This window comes from Ambystoma mexicanum, chromosome 2p (genome assembly GCF_040938575.1).
Source record: "Ambystoma mexicanum isolate Mex_15411 chromosome 2p, UKY_AmexF1_1, whole genome shotgun sequence".
NCBI classification, from domain to species: domain Eukaryota; kingdom Metazoa; phylum Chordata; class Amphibia; order Caudata; family Ambystomatidae; genus Ambystoma; species Ambystoma mexicanum.
In genome coordinates, this window is record NC_090923.1 from 949,474,518 (window position 1) to 949,489,147 (window position 14,630).

At 44.2% G+C, this 14,630-nt stretch overlaps 1 protein-coding gene across 10 annotated transcripts in view; it reads right to left on the reverse strand.

Moving 5' to 3' along the window:
- The window catches only part of FRMD8 (FERM domain containing 8), a 1,471,206-nt gene that overhangs the window by 1,409,723 nt on the left and 46,853 nt on the right, over positions 1–14,630 (reverse strand). The gene's annotated exons all lie outside the window — the stretch shown is intronic.

The window sequence follows — 14,630 nt, forward strand, 5'->3', positions numbered from 1 at the left end:
AAGAATTTATGAAACATTTTTTTCTGCTCCTAGTACCACGGGACCAAGACATTTCTTTTAAGAATTACGAGATAGCTGTTAAATTAACATGGAGGCACTGGGTGATAATAAAAGACTTTATTGTGTAACAACTCAACGACAGCAGGCGCTGCTATCCAGCCACTCTGACAAGCGAACCCCCACTCCAAAGACAACATTCTACATACAGAAGCCTATGACTTCATAATGCGTACCCAAGCTAAAACAGTAAGCATGGACTGCAATGTGATGAATAAAACCTACACACACAGTATGAACGTTAAATGTGCAAATATAAACACACTAGTAGTTGTTGTAATTGTCCTAAACCCAACACATCTCCTCCCTCTACAATAATATACATTTTATCTTTATTCAAGATAGTAATCTCTGAACCGTGTGGGTCTTTTGCTAGCTCTTCCTTTACAGGTTCCTGAATCTGTAGTAGCATAATTCTCACCACTTGCAACATCCAAATCATCGCCATGTTCCCTTTCTGCGTCACTACTTATGATCTCATCATTTATCACATTCTCATTCCTCATTACACCATCCTCGCCCTCACTGAATGAGCATTTACATAACCTTGACTTGGACCAACACTCTCTGGTCCTAAGAATTTGCTCTCCACACACTTGGATCCCAAACAAAGATTTTTTATCAGAACAAAATCATCAACTTCAAAACGTGTTTCTTTAGCCTTAGTGGCCTCATCAAATCTCTGTTTGTATGCGTCTTGTGCCTCCCTGATGAGTCTCATGATTTCTTGGCTATCTCTCCATCCAACCTGGACATAACTTGGTTCCCGGTTGTCTGCCCTTAAATGACACAAATGGCGAAATCCTTGTAGTCGAATGAGGGGGTAATACAATAATTCCAAACCATTTCTTTGAGCACTCTTGCTCTCGGATGATATAATGCTGTACGTACGTGTTTGATACAATACTTCTTTAGGCAATTCACCATTTTATCTGAACAAAATTGTACTCCATTATCTCAGTGGGGAATCCCTCTCTATAAAAAAAGTCCACATTTACAACCATATTCACCAACGTATCAGTAATCCACACATAGAACCGTAGTCCCCCATTCACGCATACAACCAAGTTCAAACACTCATCTACTCACAATTTTAATTAAAAGCCAGACCTATCGGCTTTGCCAAGGTTTGGTTTTAAGTCTGCATACAAAGAGTGCTTTGTACTGTGGAGAGGCCAAAAGGTAAACATATAGAAAACGGCCGAACCCAGAGAGAGATGAAACACTCACGCCTAGCGAGTCAGCACTAATGCAAACTTCCACATTGCATCCCGTGCAAACTTAGCATTTTATGACATATACGTTGTTTGATGGGAACACGAAATATGGACATATACGAACCTAATTTGTAGTGTGGCCAGAAATGTTCTCTGTATCAAGAAATACAAACAAGTGTGGATGTGCAGATATAATGGCCATTTGTCCAAACTTGGTAAGGAGGGCAGTTTGACATTTCAACGTAGATCAAACTTGTGGTTTAATCGAAATGCACATGAGTTGATCAATGTTTTTCAAACTAGCTCAAATGAAACTTGAAATTAAACGGTGGTCGTACTGCAAATAAGCGTCTTTAGACTACTATGCATGATTCTGCGAGGACAATGAAATATGGCGTCTGTAAAATGCAGAAAACTTCATGTCATCCGGGCCACTGATATCCAGCACTGGCAAGCCATGAAAAATGTGTATTCTGGATCACTACAGTTGAATCAGTTATTACATAAAGTACCAGACTACAATGCTTTCTGAAACGAAAACTCGTGCACCACCGTCATCTGATAACATAGCTGTAGAGAATATTACTCAATCTGCAAGCTTTTTAGCAGAAAGCGCACACTAACACTTCAGAAAAGGATCCAAACCTTTCGCTCTACGGCCACTCAAGAGACGTACACACCACAAACCAGTACATACAACACGCTTCGATTACGGGTCAAGCTGCTCTGACTCTTGCAGTGCCCGTCTAAAGCGTAGGGTCTACTTCCCATCTGAGAAACGGACCCCAACAACGTTCTACCTCCTTATCACGTGAGTTTCACGTTACGTTCAGTTAATCGATTTCAAATATAATGAGAGGGCTAACATTCTGTGTTTATTGATAGCGTGAAGTGAGGGGTCCATGCTGTGCTAGTGGCTAGAAGTAGTAGAACCTCCCCCCTTCCCCCAGATTTTCCTTTGTCAACATTTTATTTTAACACCAATAGGTAAGAGCAAGAATACATATAATCAAAGCAGGACAACAATAGAACCATACAGATATTCATATCATAAAACATTTGTGAACATAAAGTGAAGAAAAAAAAAACACATCGATCACATACCATGTATCAGGGACACGTCTACTACCCACCCAACAGGATATGAATGTAAAAACAGCAATGCAATCAAATCGTATTGACAATACACTTCAGGAGAACCAAAGTCAAAAAGGAAAATCTTCCTGGAATAATTCTTGAGTCATCAGGTGACTCCATCCTAGAGTCATCCATGGCTAGTTCAGGGAGATCATCCAAAACCATCCTTAAGTATGTGTATAGGCTGAAATATTCAAATGAGATTACTCTAAGAGTTATCACAGAAACTACTCCAAGAGGAGGTCTGATTACTTCCAGTGATGATCTTGTATTACTCCAGGATTCCAGGATGACCCCCCCCCCCATGACAACTTCGGGATGGTGCAGATTACTCCAGGATGACTTCAGGCATGGGTGGGGATTACTTCAGGATGACCCCCTGACAACTTCAGGGATGGGTGGGGATTACTCCATGATGACCCCCATGACAACTTCAGGATAGGTGGGGGATTACTCCAGGATGACCCTGTGAAAACTTTAGGATGAGTTTGAAATTGTGAACGATTATTGCACACAACTTCAGGAGGATGTTGCTTTCAAACGATTTAGGAAAAGGGTTTTGATTTCTTGTGTGTAAGATGGGTGGTATTACTATAGGGTTAGACTTATGGATAGTGTATTGAAAGCATGGAATTTGCAGCAGTTACTTGCCATCTTTGTTAGAGCACTCAATGTCATTAACTACGGTTTACTGATTTAGTATACAAAACTACAAATCAACCCCACGTCACGAACCAACCTCTAAACTCCCTCATTTCATATCTCACCTCTAGCTAACATGGCATCACACCCAATAAACTCCCACAATTACAAATCACTGCACTAAAATAAACACTTTCAGTGACCTAAACAGAAGGTCTACCTGCATGACAAGACCGTCGATCACTTCACCCAATATCACTATGAGCAGCTAGCAATTAGTTCGACCATTCACCACATCCAAGAAAACATTAGCTGACCCCCAACAGAAATCCAATAGCACAAAAACATGTACCATTTACAAGTTGGCACCAACCTACAAATTCACCAGATCAACTATAATAGTTCTACACACAAGATCACTTGCATCTTCAGTTTCACAGAGCAGCATGTGAGCTACAATTACATCATAGATTAGTAGCAGTGGCGGACGTAGCAACCAAACGGTTGTGGGGAGGTTCCAATTCCATAGTTTTTTTAAAACTGTAATCTGAAAGATTGCACAGGTGTGTGGTAATGTGTAGGTGTCACTTCATGGTTCAAACCGACATGACCGTCATACTGTAACAAGAACACCCTGTTAAGAAAGACGTGGTGAGTTAAGCTTGTCAAATTAGATCTGTCCGACAAAACATTTGTAGCAGACAATTGACGGGTTATTTTATAGTCCAATATTTTGCAGTTGTTGCACAGCTACATCTCTGGGAACTGCATCATTACACAAACATCTGCCGATTTAATGCTGTGTCTATCAATTGTCCAGGTGAATTAATAGGCAGGTTCTGAGGAAGGAATGAAGAACACTAGCCATCCCTGCCAAAAAGGTTTTCCAGCTTTTGTGAACAGCCATTAATACATTTTGAAATAGTCAGTTTTCACCCATCAGCTTTTACAATATAATTCTGTTTTTTTCACTGCATCTTCTTTTTCCAGATTCCACCAGTAGCTGCTTTTTCTTCTCTACCTTTCTTTTTAATGCCTCAATTATAGCTTTTCGTTCTCATCAAATGTTTCCTGTGTCTTAATTCTGTTTCTTGGCTGCGGGTATGAAAAAGGCAAGTTGAAACTTCATAATGTGACTACCAATACAACAAACATTTTGCCTGAGCTGTACACTGGGGTGACTCCCCTTAAGCGTGACCCTACCCGCCCCCTTGGAGGTTTGCTTATTCTTGCTCTCCTTGGCGCTTTCCCACCCTCCCCATGCAGCTACCCACAACTCAGTGTAGCTGCACACAGAAAAATGTGTATGGGTACATACCCTTGAGAGTGGGCCGTGACCACTACAATTTATAAATAGTGGCGAGCTGCATCACCTCTATGCATAAAGACCTTGAATGAATAGGACAAAACGGATTGGTATTTGCGAATCGCGCTCTACCTTGGACATCCTAGATTAGTTCCCCAACCCGTGGACTACATTTTCAGGACTGCATCCAAGGTGTAAAAAAAAAAAAAAGATTTGTTTAGGAATTTCGATTTGGGGAACCAATCCAGGATGTCCAAGCACCACTAAAGACTTCTGGCACAACGCGCCAGCCATTGACAGGTCTCCCGGGACTCAACCCTTTAAAAGTACTCTCAGAAAATTGTTTCAAGATATTTTCACAATCAACTTCCAAACCTGGTCACCATACCCAAGTGTTCAATTTCAAGGCCTTGAAGACGGCTAAGGTCGAAACATGAATCGGCTGACTTTATGGGAATGAATTCACCCACAGGGAATACCCTGATGATATGGTTTTACTTTCATTCTAAAAGACTGTATACCTAACTTTAAGGCGGTAGAGTGCGATTCGCAAATAGCAATCCATTCTCTGTCCTAGCTGCACACATACTCTGACCTGGACTACAGTCCCCGAGGGCGTTCAACCCATAGCGCTTCACCAATAACATAAGAGAAATCAGTAGACCATCTATAGTTACTCTAGAGGAAAGAGATGCTGTAAATGAGGTGGGCATTGTGTAGAATTCATCTGTATGTGTGAAAAAGGGGAACGACTCCACATAGGGACGTTGGATGTACCCTCCTCCCCCAAACATCAAATAGATGAAAGAATAAAATAATTTAAAAAAAAAAAAAACACTGCGTACCTAACTAGAAAAGCACGACTCCTGGAAATCCTTTTCTTCACGTATTTCTCTTCTACCTTCATCAATACCCTCTATCAGCAATTTCCAATTAACTTCACCAGGAATTGCAAAGGCTCAAATTCCCCATCCTTTCAAATGCACAGAAAATTGTCTGAATCAAAGAGTGCCATGATGATTGGAGTTATTGTCTAAAAGAAGAAAATATGTAAATTTACTATGTGCCAAGTATTTGTGAACCAGGTCTGTACACAAAACCATTAATTTATAGTGGGCTTGCTATGGATGTTCCTGTCTGATGTGTCCCAATTTAGGAGTGAAGCATCTCTTGGTGCTTGGTTAGCTTCCTCCAAGACTTCCACCCATTGTGGCTTTAACTAGTTGCATCGGTTTGCAAATTTAGAGGTTTGTGTTCTGGTGAGGTATACGTTCTTGTACCTAAAATGTTGCAGTCATTTTGTGTGTGACCTTTAAAAGACAAACACATGTTTCAGTTTCTTAAATGTAAATATCAACCATAGAGCGCCCCACCTTGCAGGCAGCAACATGTACAGGAAATAGGAAGGTATGCAGTGACATAACCCATGACCAAAGTGATCTTTACTGGGGGAACAAAAAGTAAATATTACACCTTAGCAGGAAGGCCTTTGTTAATATGAGCCAGGCACTATCCTCCAGAAGAGTCACAAGTCCCCCCCCCCCAATAAGCATCGCTAATGTGCAATAAATTATGCACTACAGCTGAACTAGTGCAGCGCTCATAGCAGTGGAAAAATCCTGCAAAAAAGTAAGCCAAGCCATGGGTAAACTTTGCAGAGGCATGGTTTCTCACACATGTACCAAGGCTGGATACATGTAGATAACCTACTACGTAGAGGGTCGGGTGCACCTATTTGAGGAAGGCATGGACTTTGTGTGGAACATTGTGGGGGCATTGGAGCAGCAACAGCATTAAAGCCAGAGAGGGGCAGCCAGTAGGAGCATTTATCCCCTACTTGGCAACGGTTTGAAAGTAATCAGCCTGATCCGTATAAGTCATTGTGTGGAACTGGGAAGGAGTTGCCCCACCCACGAAAAGGGGGCGTCTGCATGCTGAACAGCTAAGGCGTCTTATGGCAGAGGCCTTCAAACTAGGGGGCCCAAAGGATGCCAGTTGGTGGGGGGGCTTGAAGGATTATGGTGACTTTTTAACAGAAAATATAAGAATTTGTGGCAGGGGGACAGAAGAACAAGTTACTTACCAACTGTAACCTTCTTTCGACTGGATGTTCCTCCCACGTATTCCTCATCTTATGATAACTCGTTATCTGCAGCTTCGCTGCTTATGAAAAAATTCTCGGCAGAGGGCGCTGTGCTAGAGGTCGTGGCGTCGATTGTCCCTCCGTCACCAATGGTATAAGTAAGTAAGTAGCTCGAGCCGCGCCCGTTGCTTCAGTGTTTTTTCGATGAAATATATATGAGGAACACCCAGGCATGCCCCCTGACAGATACCTTCTTCGTGAGAGGAAAGTGTAAGGAAACGTAAACTGTACTGTGGGGTAGGATGGGAGGGTCGATGAGGAATATGTGGGAGGAACATCCAGTCGAAAGAACGTTACAGTTGGTAAGTAACTTGTTCTTCGAATGGATTGTGTCCTCCCACGTATTCCTCATCTTATGATAGGCTCCCATAGCAGTAGCAATTTTGGAGGCGGGAGTACTCAGTTTTCTTGGACAGAATGCAGAACTGCCTTGGCAAATAAACCCTCATTAGAGGAGGTAGTATCCAAACAGTAATGTTTGACAAAAGTATGCATTGTTTTCCAAGTTGCAGCTGCACAAATATCTGCTGCCGGGACTCCCCTCTTTAGAGCCGCAGAAGTAGCCATTCCCCTTGTAGAATGAGCACGAAGCCCATCTGGTGGGTCTTTTCCTGCTAATCTGTAGCATTCAACTATGGCTAAGATGATCCAGAGGGATATGGTCTTTTTTTTTTTTTTACAGATAAGCCTAGTTTATGACCAGTATAACCCACGAATAGTTGGTCATCTTGTCTCAATTTAGCCATCCTTGAGATGTAAAAACTAAGAGCCCTCTTGGGATCTAGTCTGTGCAATCTCTCCTCTTCCTTGCCCAGATGAGGAGGAGGATAAAAAGTTGGAAGTACTATTTTTTGTGACAAATGGAAGTCGGAGACTACTTTTGGTAAGAACTTAGGTTTAACCTTAAGGACTATCCTTATAAAAAAAATAGTATATGGTGGTTTGCATGAGAGAGCCTGAAGTTCACTAACCCTGCGGGCTGATGAGAGCCACAAGAAGGACAGTTTTTAGTGTTAAAAGCCTCAATGGACATGAGTGCAGAGGCTCAAAAGGTATGCAAGACAAGAATTTTAGTACTAAATTTAAATCCCAAGTTGGGACATGAAAAGGTACTGGAGGGTATACGTTAGTAAGCCCTTTTAAGAATTGAATGATTTACGGTATTTTGAAATATGAAACCTCTTCCGAGGTGCGCTTGAAAATGGACAGCGCAGCAAGGTATCCTTTGATTGTTCCTATCTGGAGCCCCCAGATTGGCTAGATGTAATAGAAAGGAAAGCACCATTGGCGTGCCACAATGAAAAGGATTTCTTGCTGGCCTTCTGGCCGAAAGCAAGATTTCCATTACGTCATCCGGAAGGTCCCAATCCTTGCATCTCAACCTCTCAGAAACCATGCGTGAAGGTTGAGAGTCTTGACTTCTGGATGGAGAACCCGACCTTCCTCTTGCGAGAGAAGATCCTCTCTTTGCAGAAGACGTGTTGGTGGGCAGATGGACATATCTAGAAGGTCCAGGTACCACGTCCTCCTCGTCCAATCCGGGGCAATTAGAATCATGGATTTCCCGAACTTTCTCAACCTCCTGATTACTTGAGGAATCACGGGGACTGGGGGAAACGCATACAGCAGTGGAAACTTCCACTCTACTACCAATACGTCTCCCAGAGCTCCTCTCAGGAAATTCCCTTGAGCAGTACTGATCGCACTTCCGGTTGACAGCGGTGGCGAATAGATCCACTTGAGGGGTTTCCCAAAGGGCGAAGATCTCCAGAAGGACTTCCTGAGCTAGCTCCCACTCGTGGGAGACTCCTCTGCCTGCTCAGAGCGTCTGCCGCCGCGTTCTTCTCTCCGGCTAGGTGAATTGCTGACAGAGAGATTCCTTCTCGTATTGCCCAGAACCATAGCTGCATTGCCTCTCTGCACAGTGGTAGTGACCCTACTCCTCTTTTGTTGAGGTAGTACATGGCCACTGTGTTGTCCGTCATTATCAGGACATTCTTTCCCTGTACAGAGGGCAGAAAGGCCTTCAGCGCTAGTCTGATTGCCCTCAGCTCCAAAAGGTTGATGTGTAGTTTGGACTCCGATGGAGAGCAGCGACCGCTGATTGTCAGATCGTTGGTGTGTGCTCCCCACCCCGTGAGTGAGGCGTCTGTCACTCCAGTTATCTCCGGCCATGGTTGCCAAAAAGATTCCCCTTTGAGAATGTTGTCGTCGCAAGCCCACCATAGAAGATCCTGAGCAACTGCGCTCGGGACTTGCAGAAGATCCGACATATTCCCTGAGAACTGGGACCACTGAGTTCTGAGTGCCCATTGAAGGGATCTCATTCTCAACCTGGCCTCTGGTACTAGGAAAATGCAGGATGCCATGAGGCCGAGCAACCTGAGAAAATCGAAGGCCGGAAGATGCTGGGCATTCTGGAATTTTCTTACCAACTGGAGAGCTCTCACTTCGGGAGGCAAGGCTTTTTCCAAGGAAGTTTCCAAGACTGCTCCGATAAACTGGAGCTTCTGGAATGGTATCATGTGGGACTTCTTGAAATTGAGGGAGAAGCCCAACTTGTGGAGGAAGTGGCAGGTGATGGAAAGATGTTCCTGAGCTTGTTCTGGAGAACTTGCTCTGATCAACCAGTCGTCCAGATAGGGATATATGTGAATACCTCCCTTCCTGAGACTTGCTGCCACAACCGCCAACAGCTCGGAGGTCAACCCGAATGGCAGGACTCAAAATTGATAATGAGAATTGCCAATCGCGAACCTCAGGTACTTTCTGTGCTTTGAATGGATTGGCACATGAAAGTAAGCATCCTGAAGGTCCAATGATACCAACCAATCTTGGAGTTGGAGAGCCTGAAGGATCTGAGAAAGAGTCACCATCTTGAACTTGTCCTTCCTGAGGAACTTGTTCAAGTTTCTCAAGTCCAAGATGGGTCTCAGTCCTTTTTTGGGGATGAGAAAATACGGGGAGTACCAACCCATGTTCCTCTCCGCTACAGGTACCAGTTCTATGGCACCTTTCTCTAGCAGTGTTAAAATTTCCAGCAACAGGAGCGGATCTGGAATTTTGGTGGAGTTGGCTCCCGGTGGACGATTCTGAGGCCTTTTTAGAAAGGGGAGACAGTAACCTTGGGCTACTGTTTCCAGTGCCCAAGCATCTGAGGTAATGCCCCGCCATTCCTTCAGATGCTGGGTGATCCTGCCTCCCACTGGTGTTTTGTGTAACAAGGTCTCAGAGGGATTTGGAGGCGGCTGCAGGAGTGGCTGAGGGTACAGATGCCGCTCCTGAGGCTGATTTTGCACCTCTTCCTCGTACTCCGCGAGGGAAGTTTCTCCTGCCCCTTTGAGAAGCCTATCCTCTTCCTCTACTAAATGAGGAGTAGTAACGAAAAGAACGACCCCTCCAGGAAGATGAGCCGGAATAGGGTTTTAGAGGCTGGCGCATAGAGGCGCTAAGCGATTTAGCTGCCGCTTTCGAGATTTTCTAGGCTTTCATCAGCCTTGCTGCCAAATAGCCTCGAGCCATCAAAGGGCATGTTAAAGAGTAGGGCTTGCACATGTGGTGCAAATCCAGACTTCCTTAACAACGCAAATCTGCGCAGCACAACACTTGCAGCCATGGATCTGCCATCAGCAGTATCCGGTCCAGACTGGAGACATTTCCCCCCCCCCCCCCCCATTGCCTCCTTCCAGTCTTTGACTATATTCAGGAAGCCTTCCCTTTCCTCGCCTTCCGGAATATGTTCAACCGCCGCCAAAATACAGTCCCATAGGGTATGGGTAAACCTGGCTAGGGTACAGGTGACATTTGACGATTTAAGGGCCATACTGCCTGACGTGAAAACTTTACGTGCCCATGCGTCAACTTTTTTATCCTCTCTATCTGGAGGAATAGTGGGTTATGCAGTTATTTTTGCAGTGGAAGCTGCCTGGATGACTAGACTTTCTGGAGTTGGATGCTTATTTAAATATTCAGGATCCGTTCCAGCTAGTCTATATATTTTTTGGAAAAGTGCTTTCTGCAGCAGCAATACTTTCTGGCTTATCCCAGTTTTTTCCACCATCCTTTGAAGGGCCCTGTGGAAGGGAAGAACTGGATCCTTTTGAGGTCCTCTGACAATAATATCCGTCATGTCATCTTGTTCAAAAATGGGTGAAGTATTACCCCAACCCATATACTCAATTACTCTGGTCATAAGACCCCTGTACCCAGCATCTGAATGCTCTGCAGGATCAGGTCTGGCAAACTAATTCTGGGGAGGTGTCAATTCCGCTGGCAGAATGTAGAGTATATCACTCAGGTCCCTCATTCTAGATTCCTGGTCAAGAAGTTCCTCAGGAACTTGTCTTGTACCATAAGAAACTCCAAAAGGAGTAACTTAGTCTTCTTCTGAGCCAGATTCCTCATAAATTGCGGACATAGACTTTAAAAAGTCTGTCCTGGACATCTCCTTTCTTCCTCTACAATACACGTCGAAGGAATTGATAAATCCTTCGAAGTTGCCGAAGGAGTCTTCGATGACTTCGAAGATGACTTTGATACTGGCGTTGAGGATGTTTTTGGTGTTGAGATATCGACGCCGAGGGCGTCGTCGAAGCTTTCAACGGCTTATGTTTTTTGTATGGTACTGGAGAAGTGCTCGACTGAGTCTTCGACGGCTTGACGTCGACTCGAGTTTTTTTTTAAGATTCCTCGACACTACTGGTCTTTACCATGGTAGTCTTGGACTTCCCTTTGTCGTCCAATGGAGCGACCTTAGGGGTATGGCTTTTTTGAGGTTCTTTCGAGGGGGTCTCGAAAACCTCCATCTTTTTACGGAATTCTTCCCATTTTCTGGGAGAATCCGATTTAGTTGGACATCGAATTTCTTCGGTCGACTCTGAAGAAGATGGAGATCTATGGCTCTTCTTAATTTTTTTTAGATGAAGATGAGGAGTGTCTCGATCTACTCCTAGATCGAGATCTCCTGGAGTGGTGCCTATGGCGATCCGATTCCTTCGAATCAGTCACTCTTATGTTTTGTTGACATAGCCTTCTTAGAGGGTCCCCCCCCCACCGACAGTTCACCTCTCCTCTCACGAAGGGCCTTCTCGGTCATGGATTGGCAGGACCCGCAGTCGTCGGCTCAGTGACTGGAACCGAGACACCAGAGACAAATCCGGTGGGGATCTGTGATCGACATTTTTGATCCACAATCTACACACTTCTTGAACCCAGTCTTGGGTGTTGAAGGAGTTGAAGATGACGACATTTTCGTCACAGAAAATCTGAAGCGCGCCGTTCTCGATAGCGAAGATGGGAAAAACGGAACTGAAGCAACGGGCGCGGCTCGGGCTTCTTATAACATTGGCGACGTCGACAAAGAACGGAGTCCTTTTAGGGACAAATCGACACCACGACCTCGAGCACAGCGCCCTCTGCCGAGAATTTCTTTTCCGAAGCAGCGAACCTGGAGATAACGAGTTTATCATAAAATGAGGAATACTTGAGAGGGCACAATTCATTCGAAATTATTTTACTCAAGGGGTGGGGGGTCCGCATAAAAAGGCTTGAAGACCACTGCCTTAACCTTTTAACTGCCATGGGTTTTCCCCCCAGTGCCAAGGCCTTTTTTGGTGATTTTGGTATTTTGCCATTCAATGCCTTCTAACATTTTCTGTTTCATTAACCCCTTAGGTGCCAAGGACGGCAACGGGGAGGTAATTCCAAGGACAGGATACCTCGCCCTTGGCAAAGGGAATAAAGTGACCTCCCACTTTCAAATAGAAAAGCAATTCACAGCACTCACGCCCAAGTCAAAAAACTCCTGCTACCGCGCCAGTCCTGATACACAAGGCTGCTGAAAAATCCAGACAAGCAAGAAAATAGCTCAACATCATCTAACGAGAATGAACTGGTCCCACCATTAGATAAAAAGAAAAACCATAAAAAGCATTCACCCCAGATTATCATAAACAATGATCAAAAAAGATATTTTCAAAATTAATGACAGGGATCACTATCCCTAGCAAGCATTCAATAAAGTTTACAGGCAAACTTCTGAGGGCAAGTTGTTGGTTGGGTGGCGGGGGGCGAAACAAAACAAAAAAAACACGCATTGAAGGGGCAATAAAATCCCTCCGGGAACCTCATACACCTATATAGATAATGTGATTTAAGTATAACTAGAACATGCAGTAATCCAGAGTCCCTGAAACTTACATTTGTAAGTATTAAATCATGTAGCAATTTCCCCCAAAGTGTTGAACAAACTAAAGATGAGTAGAGCACGAGTGGAATTAGAACACGGTCCCCTGCGCATAAAGGCCGGCACAACTAGCCCTACTGTAAACCGAAAAAGCAATGGGAAAATGGGTGTGAACAAGCAATCTATGTGCCCTTTAAAATAAATGCCATAAAAAGCTCTGCCTCGCGGGTATAGCGTCCGTAACTTCCAGCCAGCAGTGAAAAAATAATATTCAAAAGCATTACAATATAAAACGAGTCTTTGGATGCCAGACAGTTCGCTTTTTATGGGGGGCAGCTTTACAGAAACTCTTTAGGGGTGCTTTGACCTCGAGCTTCACAGAGTACCTGCCCTGTACACTTTTCACATTACACAAATCTCAACAATGTTCCCCAGCTTGAAACGGGGGCGGAGGGGGGCGTTGAAACTCTCCTTTAATGCAAATTCAGTTGCTGGACAATTAATGGATGCCACTTTTTTTTAGTTGGCTGGTGTTCAATGGCTTAAGTGAAAACAATGAGATCAGGTTGCAAGCATTGCTAAGAGAAATAAATAGATGGGGGGGCATCTGTCACTGTTGGTTAGAGGAGTCTTTTTCTCTCCCTTCTTCATGAGAGCTTGGATGGCCAAGATCTGCAACCATTGTCTGTGCGCCGAATCACAACAGCAAATCTAAGTCCAAAGCACCATGTGCTACCAGAAGGAGGAAAGCAGGAATCAAAGAACTCATTCATCAGGGCGTTTCAACCATCCCCAGCCTGAGACTACACCTGGCGGTGTGTGCAGCACACCCTGTACCAAACAGCGGCTCAAACAGTCTGCCACACATTTCAAAACTTAGCTGGCCTTCATGCTAGCCAAACAAAACGTTGCCACTTGGCACCCGGCTTCAGAATTAAGCAATATTAAAGATGCTGCAAAAGTCGCACAAGCCACACATCAACAATCGCCACACAAGGGAAATCTATGCCAGCGGGTGTCTGTAAACTGGCATGCAGCTGTCTGGGCAACTTATTGAAAATTACAAGCATTGTGCCCTCTATATACACAAGAGACACATTCTCACAGGGGCTGTGCGACACTGCAATGTTCTTAAGCAGACAAGAGTCAAATCTTGAGTACCGCTGGGTCCGTGCAACTCTTTCCTTCCCAGTAAAGCACCGGAATGATTCGCTCCTACCCACTGAAGGAGCAGTCATGTGTACGAGTTGTATATGCACCGCACCGGACACATAGCAACATCGCAGACAAGGGCACAGCAAGCACGTGGATAATGGACCACACTAAAGCAACCAGGGATTTTGCAAAAGTTTGTTTAGTACTTTAAGCTTCTGCCGTTTAAGCCCACACGTGCACTGTCCCCTAGGGACCAAGGAGGATAAGTGCTCATCCAAACTAGCAATCAAAATATATGTAACATATAGCGGTGCCAGCAAGATAGCAATTAGGTTTTTTGCCTTTTTAAAAAATATACATTTTCTTGAGAACAAGATAGTCACTCTACGGGCAGTGGTCTTGTGGTCTTCAAACTTGTTTGACCCCCCCCCCAAACCCTCCCTAAGAAAAAGGTACCTGGCTTGGGCCCCTCTCCACATGAACTCCAAAATGTTTATCTGGTATAGAATGGTGCCAAATGGAGGTGTGAGTGCCAAACATTCTTTCAAAATCATTGCTTGCAAAAACTCAAATTAATTGGAGGACAAATATTTCTAAATGCAGCATTCAGAATTTTTTGCTACAGGGGACGTGACTAAAAGTAGCGTTGGATATTTATTTCAAAGGTCACAGAGCGGTCTTTCTAAATCGACATCCTCCCGCCCCCCAATCGGTACAGTGAAAAAGATATTTTCTTTACTTAGAACAAATGATCGATCTAAAAAAGGAGCCCGACTCTGAAAACATTGC